At 48.1% G+C, this 14,797-nt stretch overlaps 2 long non-coding RNA genes across 2 annotated transcripts in view; one reads left to right on the top strand and one right to left on the bottom strand.

The window, feature by feature from the left end:
* Nucleotides 1–7,365, top strand: part of LOC140391359 (uncharacterized) — a 119,681-nt gene extending 112,316 nt beyond the window's left edge. The window contains exons 3-4 of the long non-coding RNA XR_011935003.1: nt 2,804–3,103; nt 6,992–7,365. This is a non-coding gene — a long non-coding RNA (uncharacterized lncRNA). The remainder of the gene's footprint in view (nt 1–2,803; nt 3,104–6,991) is intronic.
* LOC140391360 (uncharacterized) overlaps nt 1–14,797 on the bottom strand; it is a 147,135-nt gene that overhangs the window by 17,486 nt on the left and 114,852 nt on the right. The gene's annotated exons all lie outside the window — the stretch shown is intronic.

The following is a 14,797-nucleotide window of genomic DNA, read 5'->3' as shown; positions in this document are numbered from 1 at the left end:
CCCAATCCTTCAAGCACCACCTATCCCACATATGACAGAGTATGCTGATCACATGTTGGACTTATCAGCCATCCCAGAACCCATCAAACTGGTGCGGAAGCAAGTTATCCTCAATCCCAAGGAGCTGCCTAAGAAGAAAAAGACTACCCATAAAAATGGTGAGGGGTTGTTGACAGTTGGGGTGGATGGGTGGGAGGTAGGGGGTGCAGTGCTGATGTGGAGCTGAGATAGTGCAGCAAATTTAAGGGACCATTTTGTGGAAGTGGGCAATGGAAATGTATTAATGCATGAGACTGGGCGAGTGGGACTCTATCTTCTCTGGGCCCCTAACGTTTCCAAGTTGCTGACCACTTATCTAACAGCAGCTTTGAATGATCTTGAGAAGGACCGGATGAAGTAAAATTCTGTGTTGCCTGAATTATCTCCCATCAGGGTCTTTTCACTCAGTTCTTAATGTTGTTGGTTTAACAGCAAATAGCCTTGAATAATTTCATGCATTCATCTATTTTAGGGCCTCAATATTAATGGTTAAGTTAACGAATAAATATTTGAAAATGGCTAAAATTGAGTTAATAAAGCACATTTAAGGAGGAATCCAGACTTGCTAACAGATCTCTGTAATTTGCCTCTTTGAGTAATTTATACAACCACTCCATTAAAGCGTGGCCTCCAATTTGAAATCCCTTGTTAACCAATATCAGTTTACCCAGCTCCCGCGTATGAGCCTACATTTGAGGTAGCATTAACTTTTATTTTTACAATTTGAGAACTTTCACCGTTTATCAGAATTTCATACCTCTCTACCCCTCTGTGTTGAAGGTGCACAGAGGCAGATGCAGCCATTAAGAGACACATTACAGACAAATTATCTGTAATTAATAGGCTTTCAGCGTGCAAAGGGAGCATGAAGCACTCAACCTCTCCACAACTGATGTTCAAGTTACGACTCTTAAAGGCGCAAACCGTTTTTGCAGGCAGCTTCGGGTTTTATTTGTTGTAAACCTTCACTTTCCATTATGTGTTTGGAGAAGCGCAATAAATCTGAACATGGTGCATCCAGATAAAAATAGAATGCATGTGATCAAAATGCATTTGTAACCAAAGTTAACTTGAATCTCATGACGGATGTTTTACAGCTAAAATAACATGGGGCACAAAGCTCCACTGGGTATAATCACGGTCAATGTTCCTGTGAAGCTGTCCATCCACACAGCAGCCTGGAAGGGTCTGAATAAGCCTGACTCCAGGATAAAAACTGCACATATGCAACGGTGCAAATAAATTGTAAAAGTACCACCCCTCAAAAAAACTGGCTGGGCACGACAACAACATTTCACAGGGATTGTTATAGCATCAATCATCCCAAACTATAAATATCAGTGTTGCATTCTCCATCTGCGGGATCCTCCCCTTCGCCGGCAGCGCACTCACCCCCGCGGATTTCCCGACGGATGTGGGGGTGCCCACATTGGGAAGCCCCGTTGGCCAGCTGGCAGGGAGGAGGATCCAGGCTGCCGGCGGGGGCGCGCCGCACTGGAAAACGGGTGCGGCGGGAGAGAGAATCCCATCCTAGATATTCACCAATAGACCCGATAGTGAATCAAGAAAAAAATGTCTTCACCCAGTGAGAATGTGGGAATTTTCTCCCTCAAGGAATAATCGAGGGGAACAGTAGGGGCTGCATTTACGAGGAAGCAAAAAGCAGGAAGGAGAAAGGAATAGAAGCATATGCTAATTGGGTGAGATGAAGTAAGTAGGGAGGAACCTAGAGTGGAGAACGGACACCAGCATTGACTAGATGGGCTGAATGGACTGTGTTGCAACTACCACTGGTGCAAATGACAAATGTTGCTACTGACGCCAATTCCTTATCGGAAGTGCTTTGTAAATTTTCTCTGGATGTGTCAGTTGTAAAGAGGCAAATGACTTCCCCCATCCCTATCGATCTTGTGTCCTTGTGATGAGATTCAATAGTTCAATGCAGAGCATAATTTAGATGTAACACCACACCTACCCACCATTCATGTGTAGCTCTCCCTTTTCCCGATTGGCATAACGACTGACTCAGTCCTAGTTCGTGAAAGGCCCATCACGGGCCGGAGAATCACTGGAGGGTGGGGGGGGGGTCGCTGCCAGTGGCCACCGACTGGCGTGGTGCAATTCCCGCCCCCGCCAAATCCCCGGCGCCGGAGAATTCGGCAGCCGGCGGGGAGGGATTCATGCCGGCCCCCGGCGATTATCCGACCCGGCGGGGGGTCGGAGAATCCCGCCCCGGGTCATTAAGTATGTTCAAGGCTGAGATAGACAAATTTTTAATCAGTAAGGGAATCAAGGGTAATGGGGGATAAGGCGGGATAATGGAGTTGAAGATTATATCAGATTAGCCATGATCTCATTGAATGGTGGAGTGGACTTGATGGGCCGAATGGCCTACCTATGTTTTATAATCTTCTAGTACAAACTGATTGCAGGATGTAAGCATGATGGACATCCCAAGAGAAAAGTTGTCCCTGCTGAGCATGTTGTTTGGTCATGGACTTGATTACTTAATGCATTCATTTTCAGAATTTGCAATTATTTCCCTTTCATTTTGTTGATGATGTGGAGATGCCGGCGTTGGACTGGGGTGAGCACAGTACGAAGTCTTACAACACCAGGTTAAAGTCCAACAGGTTTGTTTCGATGTCACTAGCTTTCGGAGCGCTGCTCCTTCCTCAGGTGAATGAAGAGGTCTCATTTCATTTTGTTGGTGGCCTATGCGGGTTGTTCATTCATTTTAGTTCCTTTGGCCACATTTTTCCAGACGGCAAGTGGTTGATTCCCTGATATCACGTCCAACAGACAGTGAGCCAATCAGACGGAGCACTCCACAAGTCTAAATGCAGAAGGTGATGCCTGGGCTATCATATCAGACGGGAGTCTGCCGGAGAGACTGACCTTCCCTGAAAAGCCTGCCACGATCCTTTGGCTTGTCGCCTGCCAGCGTCATACTGATAGACAGTTTACTTGGACAAGGAGAATCGGAATGCAACAAATTGCCTGAGGAAGATAGCTTGAAAGAGAAGGTCGCAGCCATTGTAGCTGGGTAGTGCAGTTTCAAAAGGTATTTATTTTTTCTTAATGTAACCCCAAGCGAATTAATTTCAGAAAGATAATCATCAAAAATAGATCAATTTCCTGAAATATGTGCTCACATTGAAGAAGCTCATTTTAGTTTAAGAAAGGTGCTATGATGGGAGTCATAGTGTTCCATGAAGCAGTCAATCTTCAAAGAGTATAGTCAATGTATCCTTTAATCCTATTCCTAATTAGACATTCATTCAAATCTGTTAAAGAGAATTATTCAACGTAATATCAATTATTTCTGATGAGAGTCTATTCTATAAAATGATAAGCCATTGGGGGAAAAAAAGTTGTATTCAATTTTATTACAAGTACACATACCTGGCAGGGAAGTTTGTTAGCTGAATGTTTTGTCTCCATTCACCAGTGGCAGATTATTGTAGGAAGTCTGTCCTCCCGCAAGGTTTCGATTTGAAACTTCTTTTGGGTTTTCAAGCCCCTCCGCAGTCTTTCCCACCTCACAACACCCGCTATCTCCCTGTTTGGTTCAGTGTCAAATTTTACCAGAAGACCTTGCTCAGTCCTCTTCCCTCACCTGATTCTCTTACATTTTTCAACCTCTCCTGTTCGCTGCTCAGGCTGCTCTACAAATCCTTAGTGATGCAACTTAAACTTCACTGCTCAACTAATTCTTTTGGCTTTCACAGGATTTACGGCAAATTAAGAGGCCATTCAGCCCGACTGTTGTATGCTGGTGTTTATGCGCCACGTGAGTTGCCTCCGACCCAACTGCATCCCACCCTTTCGATTAATCCTTCTATTCCAACTGAACTATTCACTGTCACTACTTCATTTTTCATTGCTCCAGGGACTTTTAATTCCGGATCTTGTTTTTAAATTTGAAATTCACTGGGTGGGATTCTCCATTGCCCGACGCCGATATCGTAATCGCCGATTGGTAGGAGCATCCCTTCCGACGCCCAAATCGGGGGCGGCGCCGGTTTGACGCTGATTTTCGATTCTCCGCCCCCTCCCGAAATGGCGGCATCGCGTCACGCGCCGCACGCCGTTGGAATGCCGTTGGTGCGTCATCGGAAAGCCCTCCCCGATGCTCTACCCCCGATGGCCCGCATTACCGGCCGCGCGGTTGACGTGTGGTATGAGCGATTGGGAACCTGGCGTGGTGACCGCGGACTGTGTCCAGCATGGCCACAGTCAGCCGGGAGCCATGCCGCTGGTCGGGGGTGGGGGGTGGGGGGGGGGAGTCTGCGAGGACTGGGGGGACGAGTGGGGGGGTGGCCAGGGGTTGCGCTTTGGGGCCGAATTTGGCAGGTCGGCGCCATGTTGTACGGCGCGACCGCTGAAGGTCGTCACCGTGCGCATGCGTAGCCATGGACTGGCCATTTTCCAGCCGTTTGTGGCGCAGGAGCCGGGAGTTTGACCCAGCGTTGTTGCTCGCCCCTCACCGGTCCCGGAACCAGTGAGGGTTCGGTGCCGATTTTTGTTTCCGCAACAATTTTGGTGTGGAAAAACGTCACTGTTCCCACGCCGGCGTCGGCACGTAGCCGCAGAAATGGAGAATCCAGTCCGCTACCTGCCATGGTGGGATTTGAACTCATGCACTGCCCTGGGTCTCTGGTTCACTAGTCCAATGACAACAGCACTTTGATTATGGCTCTTCAACTGACTCGTGAATATTTCTCGGTTTTCTACCATAGTTTCTGAGTTCCTTCAACTCATTTTCACATTCCATCAAACCCTTTTACATTAAAACTCCAACACTTACCCATTCCTGTCTGGTCCACATGCCTTCGCTGTGTGACAATATTATGAGCTGTGGATTCAAAATGATCTATAACTTTCCTACAATTAGATTGAAAATAGATTCTGACTTTCTTGGCCATTCAACAAAATGTTTGCAAGGTAACGATGCACAGGCTCTCAAAGTAACCATTCCGCGTTGTTGCAGTCAGCAGGCGGATAATTGAATGCCCCATAATCAATCTTGTGGCCTTTCTACAGAACTCCCTTATCTACAACCGTCCTTCCTTCTTGCTATCTCCTCCTGTCCACAAGATTTATAACAGAAACATTTTTTCTGCTTTTTAAACTTTTTGTCCACCAATTTCTTCCCGTGCCTTCCTCACCTCTGACAGTTAACTTGAACACTTAAAAACTTAAACACTTACACTATGGCTTTCCTTAATACTTCACACTCCTTGATAGGGCGACACGGTAGTACAGTGGTTAGCACTGTTGCTTCACAGAGCCAGGGAAACCGGGTTCGATTCCTGGCATGGGTCACTGTCTGTGCGGGGTCTGCACGTTCTCCCCATGTATGCGTGGGATTCCTCCAAGTGCTCCGGTTTCCTCCCACAAGTCCCGAAAGATATGCTTGTTAGGTGAATTGGACATTCTGAATTCTCCCTCAATGTACCTGAACAGGTGCCGTAGTCTGGCGACTAGGGGATTTTCACAGTAACTTCATTGCAGTGTTAATGTAATGTAACAATAATAATACAATATTATTATCCACTTTGCTATTGCTACTGTATGTTCTGTTAACTGTTGAGTTAACTACTTATCAGAGCTTTAATCTTTCGATAAGTGTTCTCGTAGAATGATAGAAAATGGCTATTCGGCCCATCGCGTCTGCAGCACCCCTTTTGAGGAACAATTCAGTTAGCCTCACTTAATCCCCTGTTGATATTTGAAGAAAACCCATCAACATATCTTGCCTTTTGTTTCTGTGTTTGATTCTATTCAGATTTCACCAGCTTGCCTTAGGGAAAAGTAAAAATGAACATGGCCGGAATTAATTAACACTCTCTCAACAAAATCAGAATTGAGTATAGACTTTTGCAACTTAAATGTGTCGTCATCTTCATTTTCTCCCTTGAAAACATCAGAGACGGTGGCCTCGGAGGTCAGCAGCTGACCTTGGCTGTCAGTAAAGCTACTTTTTTCACCACTGAGATAGTTGCGGGGTTGCGCAGTGACAGGAGAGCAGGTTTCTGTGTTAATTTAGCAATATTCCACAACAGTACCTTTGAGGAAGCAACTAATTAAAACTGTGCCCCCTGATAATTTGTGCTTGAGGGCTGTCACTACAAGGTCACCCCTCAATTTCTAATCACTGACTCAAGGTAGGAGTTTTGGATTGTTTGCCATCTGGAACCGTTTTCTTGCAACAAACTTCTGAAGCTGACAACAAAGCACGAGCAACAATTAGCATTGGAGGCATTGCATGCCCTCCAGACGTGAATACATTAGAGAAGTTATATTCTCAAGTGCAAGGGTCTTGTTTCTTGGAAGATATGAATCCTATTCACGTGACCCCGGCATCATTACCTCATTCCGAAAATAAAAGCAAGAAAAATAAGTTGGTATTTGCAGGTGAATATTATGCAATAGTGCGGACGGACTCCAGGAAAGCATTTCAATGCAGCGATACACATGGCTGTGGGCCATTTATACAGCCTTTAATCATGAATGTTTGCTGATTATGTTGTTTTTTTAAAGCCAGATATGAAAAGTGTTAATTTATCATCAGGACTGTGGAGAGCATCCCGCCGTGTGAAGCTTGGCAGCTGTATGCACAATGAGCTACAGTAATGTGGGGGATGTAAAGTTTTATCCATATGCTTTTTCATCCCGTCCACTTTAATGAACTTTTAACGCGCTGCCTGGATTGGCAGTGCGAGCTGATTCAACAGTAACATTTAACATGCAAGCTTACTTGGCTGGAACTTTGATTAACTGTCCTGTAGCGGTTTTCTGTTTATTGCAAATGTACCAATTCTAAAAGAAAATTGGTAAAACAGTGATGTGGGCTTTTTTTAAAAAGCAATGACAAACAGGCAATGGTACCTGGAAGACTATATAGACATGTTTGACCTGTATGACTGCTGCTGTCTTCTGTTTGCAGAGCCATGAGATCATTATCGGCACGATTCTTGGGCAGCACGGTAGCACAGTGGTCAGCACTGTTGCTTCACAGCTCCAAGGTCCCAGGTTCAATTCCCTGCTTGGGTCAGTGTCTGTGCGGAGTCTGCACGTTCTGCCCGTGTCTGCGTGGGTTTCCTCCAGGTGCTCCAGTTTCCTCCTACAGGTCCTGAAAGACATGCTGTTAGGACATTTGGACTTTCTGAATTCTCCCTCCGTGTACCCGAACAGGTGCCGGAATGTGGCGACTAAGGGCTTTTCACAGTAACTTCATTGCAGTGTTAATGTAAGCCTACTCATGACATTAACGATTATTATTATTACATCACACCCTGTCTTGTGGTGGATTGTACAGCTGTTTACGATACGCCAGCTTAAAGGTATATGCACATCACAACAGCCCGAGCATCTCTTCCTTTCATTTGATGTTAATGTTTTTGCTCAGGTGGGGAATCCTGCAAAGTCCTCCACCAGACGCACCTAACACACACAAATTGCAGTTGTAATGTAGATCGGGTGAGGATGTTCATTGAGAATCTTCAACCCCTCCCTTTTGCCCTGCTTTCCTGAAGATGTAGAGATTTACTGCCATGGCACCAGGGATTTCAGCAATGTGAGGAGACTGGAAGAGCTGCAATTCTTTGTCTTAGCGTGGACAGGGTTGCAGAAGATCCAATAGAGGTGTCCAAGATTGTGCAGGATTTTGGTGGAGCAAATTTCTCCCGACAGAGGGGTTGGTAACCAGAGGACACAGGTGTAAAACTGCTGGCAAAAGAAGCAGAGCAGCAATGAGGAGAATGGTTCACCTACAGCGAGCTGTTTTGAGATGGAATGCACTGTTGAAAGAAAAGTTAAAGCAGGTTCAACAGCAACTTTCAAAAGGGAATTGGATGAATACTTAAAAAAGGAAGATTTGTCAGGATGTGGGAAAGGAGCAAGAGGAGGGCAACACGGTAGCACAGCGGTTAGCACAGTTGCTTCACAGCTCCAGGGTCCCAGGTTTGATTCCCAGCTTGAGTCACTGTCTGTGCGGAGTCTGCACGTTCTCCCCGTGTGTGCGTGGGTTTCCTCCGGGTGCTCCGGTTTCCTCCCACAGTCCAAAGATGTGCAGGTTAGGTGGATTGGCCATGCTAAATTGCCCTTAGGTTAGGTGGGGTTACTGGGTTACGGGAATAGGGCGGAGGTGTGCGCTCTTTCCGTCGAACGACCTCCTTCTGCACTGTTAATTCTATGATAATTCTATGACTAATTGGACATGTCTCTTTCAAAGAAACAATGGGGCTGGTTTAGCACAGGGCTAAAGAGCTGGCTTTGAAAGCAGACCAAGGCAGGCCAGCAGCACGGTTCAATTCCCGTACCAGCCTCCCCGAACAGGTGCCGGAATGTGGCCACTAGAAGCTTTGCACAGTAACTTCATTTGAAGCCTACTTGTGACAATAAGCGATTTTCATTTCAATGGGCCAAATGGCCTCCCTCTGTGCTGTGTATATATGTGACTGATGGAAACGCCAACCTCAAAGCACATTAAGAAGTCTTACAACATCAGGTTAAAGTCCAACAGGTTTGTTTCAAATCACTGGCTTTCAGAGAACTGCTCCTTCCTCAGGTGAATAAAGAGGTAGGTTCCAGAAACATAGATAGAGACAAAGTCAAAGATGCAAGACAATGCTTTGAATGCGAGCATTTGCAGGTTGATGCACGATCAATGACCACTAAAGCGAGGTTGGGTCCAACTGAAGGCTTTAATAAGCTCAATGTTTCCCCCCAGCAGCTCAGGTACAGAATGAGGGCTGCTGGGGTGGCACCTAGCAGGGTGGAGCTACCATACAGCTTGACCAATAGGAAGCATACAATTTCTACCAATGGTGTTCCAGCATTACCAGGTACCGTAATACCTCTACTACCACATTCACCGCCTGTTAAAAAAGAGTCCGGCGGGGGTGGTGGCCTGATACTACAAACATGGCAACGTGGTAGAATTAGTTATGGAGATACCGTAATACCTCCGTACAGCGTTTTGTAACTATTTACAATACTAGTAACTATTTACAATTTATGATTTAAATTTACAATTTAAAATGAAGCAATCAGTCGATCGGGGACCTGGTCGTCCTCTGTGATCGTCGGAGCTTCGGTGGTGACTCCGGTGGAGGCTCGGGCGTCTGTGACTCCGGGAGCGTGGCCTCGATCTCTGTGGCAGCTTCGACACCCCTAGACGGCGCTGGTGGGGAAAACGGTTGACCCGGGAAGGGAGAGCCTACAGGGTGCGTCGGTGGGTGGGGGGGCCTAGACGGGGCCGGCGGAAGGACCGATCCTCCTGCAAGGTGCCCTGGTGGAGGGGAGGGTGGGACTGGTGGCTCCGTGTGCGTGGGGCTCCAGCGGGCGCCAGGTCTTGTAGGGAGACCGTATCTTGTCTGTCATCAGGGTACGCCACGTAGGCGTACTGGGGTTTAGCATGGAGAAGATGGACCCTCTTGACCAACGGGTCCGACTTGTGCGCCCGCAAGTGTTTTCGGAGCAGGATGGGTCCGGGTGCTGCCACCCAGGTCAGGAGCGAGGTCCTAGAGGAGGACTTCCTGGGGAAGACAAGGAGACGTTCGTGAGGTGTCTGGTTGGTTGTGGTACAAAGCAGTGACCGGATGGAGTGGAGGGCATCCGGGAGGACTTCCTGCCAGAGGGAGACTGGGAGATTCCTGGACCGTAGGGCCAGTAGGATGGTCTTCCAGACCGTTCCGTTCTCCCTCTCTACCTGTCCGTTACCCCGGGGGTTGTAACTGGTCGTCCTGCTCGAGGCGATGCCCTTGCTGAGCAGGAATTGACGCAGTTCGTCGCTCATAAAGGAGGACCCCCTATCACTGTGTATGTAAGCGGGGAACCCAAACAGTGCAAAGATGCTATGGAGGGCCTTGATGACGGTGGTTGCAGTCATGTCAGAGCAGGGGATGGCGAATGGGAACCGGGAGTACTCGTCAGTCACATTCAGGAAGTACGTGTTGTGGTCGCTGGAGGGTAGGGGGCCTTTAAAGTCCATGCTGAGGCGTTCAAAGGGACGGGAAGCCTTTATCAGGTGCGCTTTCTCTGGCCGGTAGAACTGCGGTTTGCACTCCGCGCAGATTTGGCAGTCCCTGGTGGCTGTCCTGACCTCCTCGATGGAGTAGGGCAGGTTGCGGGTCTTGATAAAGTGGAAAAAGCGAGTGACCCCTGGGTGGCAGAGGTCCTCGTGGAGGGCTCGGAGGCGGTCCACTTGTGCAGTGGTGCATGTGCTGCGGGACAGGGCGTCAGGAGGCTCATTTAGCTTCCAGGGACGATTCAAGATCTCGTAGTTGTAGGTGGAGAGTTCGATCCTCCTCCGCAAGATCTTATCGTTTTTTATCTTGCCCCGCTGTGCATTATCGAACATGAAAGCAACCGATCGTTGGTCAGTGAGGAGAGTGAATCTCCTGCCGGCCAGGTAATGCCTCCAATGTCGCACAACTTCTACTATGGCCAGGGCCTCCTTTTCGACTGAGGAGTGGTGGATTTCGGAAGCGTGGAGGGTACGTGAGAAGAAGGCCACGGGCCTGCCCGCTTGGTTGAGGGAGGCCGCCAGAGCTACGTCAGACGCGACGCTCTCGACCTGGAAGGGGAGGGACTCGTCGATGGCATGCATCGTGGCCTTTGCAATGTCCGTTTTGATGCGGCTGAAGGCCTGGTGGGCCTCTATCGACAGGGGAAAATCTGTGGATTGGATCAGGGGATGGGCCTTGTCTGCATAGTTGGGGCGTAGTCGCTAAAAAACCCAAGGCAACGTTTCAGGGCCTTGGGGCAGTGAGGGTGGGGGAACTCCATAAGGGGGCGCATGCATTCAGGGTCGGGGCCTATAACTCCATTTTGCACTACGTAGCCGAGGATGGCGAGGCGGTCGGTGCTAAACACACATTTATCCTTGTTATACGTAAGGTTAAGGATCTTTGCGGTCTGGAGGAATTTTCGGAGGTTGGTGTCGTGGTTCTGCTGGTCGTGGCCACAGATGGTGACATTATCGAGATACGGGAATGTTGCCCGTAAACCGTGCCGGTCAACCATTTGGTCCATCTCGCGCTGGAAGACCGAGACCCCGTTGGTGACACCGAAGGGAACCCTTAAGAAGTGATAGAGCCGCCCATCTGCCTCGAAGGCAGTGTATTTGCGGTCACTAGTGCGGATGGGGAGCTGGTGGTAGGCGGTCTTAAGATCCACCGTGGAGAAGACCTTGTAATCCACGATCCTGTTTACCAGGTCGGATATGCGGGGGAGAGGGTACGCGTCCAGCTGCATAAACCTGTTGATGGTCTGACTGTAGTCAATGACCATCCTATGCTTCTCCCCGGTCTTTATCACCGCTACTTGAGCTCTCCAGGGACTGTTGCTAACTTCAATGGCTCCTTCCCTCAGTAGCCTTTGGACCTCTGACCTAATAAAGATCCAATCCTGGGCACTGTACCGTCTGCTCCTGGTGGCGACGGGTTTGCAATCCGGGGTGAGGTTCGCAAACAGGGAAGGCGGGTCGACCTTAAGGGTCGCGAGGCCGCAGACAGTGAGGGGGGGGGGGGGTATAGGGCCGCCGAATTTGAAAGTTAGACTTTGGAGATTACACTGGAAGTCTAAACCTAGGAGTGTGGCTGCGCAGAGGTGGGGAAGGACGTAGAGCCAGTAATTTTTAAACTCCCTTCCCTGGACTGTGAGGTTTGCTACACAAAACCCCTTTATCTCTACTGAGTGGGAACTGGAGGCCAGGGAGATTATTTGACGAACAGGGGGGACGAGGAGAGAACAGCGCTGATTTGTTATGTTGTGGGTGTAACATAAGCGGCTTCCTTGTGGTGCACTTGACAAAGGAAGGTTCAGACGTGGAGATAACTTCAACACGTTTATTAAACTATTTACACTTCTGTTACTCGGGTTCGATACTACTGCTAATCCTACTATAGCTACCCAGACTGACTAACCAGTTGCTGCAATCCACGTGGTGGGTGTAATATTGAATCAACCCTGTCTCTGCACTCACTGACTGTCTCCACTGGAAAGAGGCAGATCATGTGTGTGGTGTCCTTTATATATGGGTTGGTGTAATGCCCCCCTGTGGTCGTGTCACCTCCGTGTGCATCGTGAATGTCCATTGGTCGCATCCTATCTAACTGATCTATTGGTTGAGTGTGTGTGTGTGATGTCTCTGGTGCTCTCTCTAGTGTCTAGCTAGCCTACATGTTGCTTCACAACTCCAAGGTCCCAGGTTCAATTTCCTGCTTGGGTCAGTGTCTGTGCGGAGTCTGCACGTTCTCCCCGTGTCTGCGTGGGTTTCCTCCGGGTGCTCCAGTTTCCTCCCACAGTCCAAAGATGTGCAGGTTAGGTGGATTGGCCAAGATAAATTGCCCTTCGTGTCCTAAATTGCCCTTAGTGTTGGGTGGGGTTACTGGGTTATTGGGATAGGGTGGAGGTGTGCGGTTGGGTAGGGTGCTCTTTCCAAGAGCTGGTGCAGACTTGATGGGCCGAATGGCCTCCTTCTGCACTGTAAATTCTATCTATCTATGAACATCCAGAAAAAGCAGCCTGCTTGATTGACACCTCATCCATCATCTTAAACATCCAGTCCCTCCACCACCAATGCACAGTGGCAGCAGTGTACTGCTGTACATCAGCTAGATGTACTGCAGAAACTTGACAAGTCTCCTTGACAACACCTTCCAAATCCATGACTTCTATCACCTCGAAGAACAAGGGACGCAGATGCATGAGACCACCACCACAAAGTCTCACAAATATCCCACCCTGACTCGGAATTGTCATGATATTGCCTAGCAACAGCAGTAAAATAAAGTGAACAACACATAAAAGGATGTGAAATGTCTGGTAACAGGTAGAAATCTGCCTAGAGACACCAGTAGCCAGTATTCAAAATATGCCAATGAGATTTATCTCTCCCCTGTAATACGCTTATGAGGAGAAACACCTTAGAGGACATTTGGGAGGATCAATGAGGTATAGATATGTTAATGTATAGTCAAGGAAGTTGATAGGAGCAGGCAGCCGGAGGTATAATCAAAGAGGAAAAAGGTGTAATTGGCTGGATGATTAAAAGCCAGGCAGGCCAATAAACATCTATTGGGACCAAGAAGCTGACAAGCATGTCTTCCAGCTAGCAGGCAAGAGGTCAATTTACGTTAACCAAACCTCTCAGTATCAGAGCCAAGGCAGTGCAGAAAACATTTGGAAAGATAGTTTAAATATTTTCCCTGAATCATGAAGACATTTCCCAGACTTTCCAGACCAACGCCCTTAGTGTTGGGTGTGATTACTTGGTTAAGGGGTTATGGGGATAGGGTGGAGGTGTGGGCTTCGGTAGGGTGCTCTTTCCAAGAGCCGGTGCAGACTCGATGGGCCGAATGGCCTCCTTCTGCACTGTAAATTCTATCTATGAAACTTGAGTATCTTCCCTGTATTGTGGGGTAACTACACGCTGGCTATTCAATTTGGATGTTGTTTGGGGAACGAAAGAAGTCTTATGGAGTTCAGGTGTCATTTTGATATATTTTGAAATAAGTAGTACATTCCACAGTTTAGTAATTCATTTACCTTAATTATCTCAGAGTAGAGTGGTTCTGTTGATGTGTATTTGTCTTTAGTTTAATAAATAGTTTTTAAGAATTGTTACACGATGACTGGGCCATTTGTTCTCACTGGGGCTTCACTTGTCTCTCCACAGCAAAACAAAACAAAGGTATACACCCGCCATGGACAGATGTTCCAAGTTGGGATACCCTCGCAGAAAACATCAGCGTACTTCCCGTCAGAACTGTATCGCCGTTCCTTCACTGCCGCTGGGTCAAACTCTTGAAACTCCTTCCCTAACAGCACTGTAGGTGGTGTACGTACACCACAAGAACTGGAGAAGTTTAAAAAGGGGGCTCACCACCACCTCAAGGGGAATTGGAGATGGACAATGAATGCTGGTCTTTGCCAGTGACGCTTACATCCCATGAATAAGTAAAGCAACCTTTCCCATCCGGCAGCGCTGACACGTGGTGGCTGAATAGAGGAGCAGCGTGTGGTTGGGCTCCTCTATTGATAAGGGTGTGATGTTCAGCTGTCAGTAAGCCTGAAAATCAATGGTTAGCAACATCCTCAAGCGACGCCGCACTCTGACAGAGGTAATTTAATGAAATAACAGATCACCAAGTGATCCATTTAGTGTCTGTGCCCTAAGTGAGACCGTCCCATTCCTCTTCTTCTAATTTTATCAACACATCCTTTCATTTCAGGGGGGGGCACGGTGGCACAGTGGTTAGCACTGCTGCCCCACGACGCCAGGAACTCGGGTTCAATTCCGACCTTGGGTGACTGTCTGTGTGGAGTTTGCCCTTTCTCCCCGTGTCTGCGTGGGTTTCGTCCGGGTGCTCCGGTTTCCTCCCACAATATGCAGGTTAGGTGGATTGCCCATGCTAAACTGTCCCTTATTGTCCAGGGATGAGCAGGTTAGGTGGATTGCTTATGCTAAATTGCTCCTTATTGTTCAGGGATGTACAGATTAGGTTTAGGAGGATAGGACGGGGGAGTGGGCCTGGGTTAGGGTGCTCTTTCGGAGGAACGGGCCAGACTCGATGGGCCAAATGGCCACCTTCTGCACTGTAGGAATGCTATGGTTCTTTCTCCCTGACATATTTATCCATTTTCCTGCTAAATGCACCAGTACCATTCACCTCAGCTATTACTGGGTTGCACACTCTCACCACTGGCTGCATGAAGAGGCTTCTACTGAATTTCCTAGTGGGTT

The sequence above is a fragment of the Scyliorhinus torazame genome, chromosome 15, assembly GCF_047496885.1.
Source record: "Scyliorhinus torazame isolate Kashiwa2021f chromosome 15, sScyTor2.1, whole genome shotgun sequence".
NCBI lineage: Eukaryota > Metazoa > Chordata > Chondrichthyes > Carcharhiniformes > Scyliorhinidae > Scyliorhinus > Scyliorhinus torazame.
The sequence above is the reverse complement of the archived record's forward strand: the minus strand, read 5'-3'. Positions and strand labels throughout refer to the sequence as shown.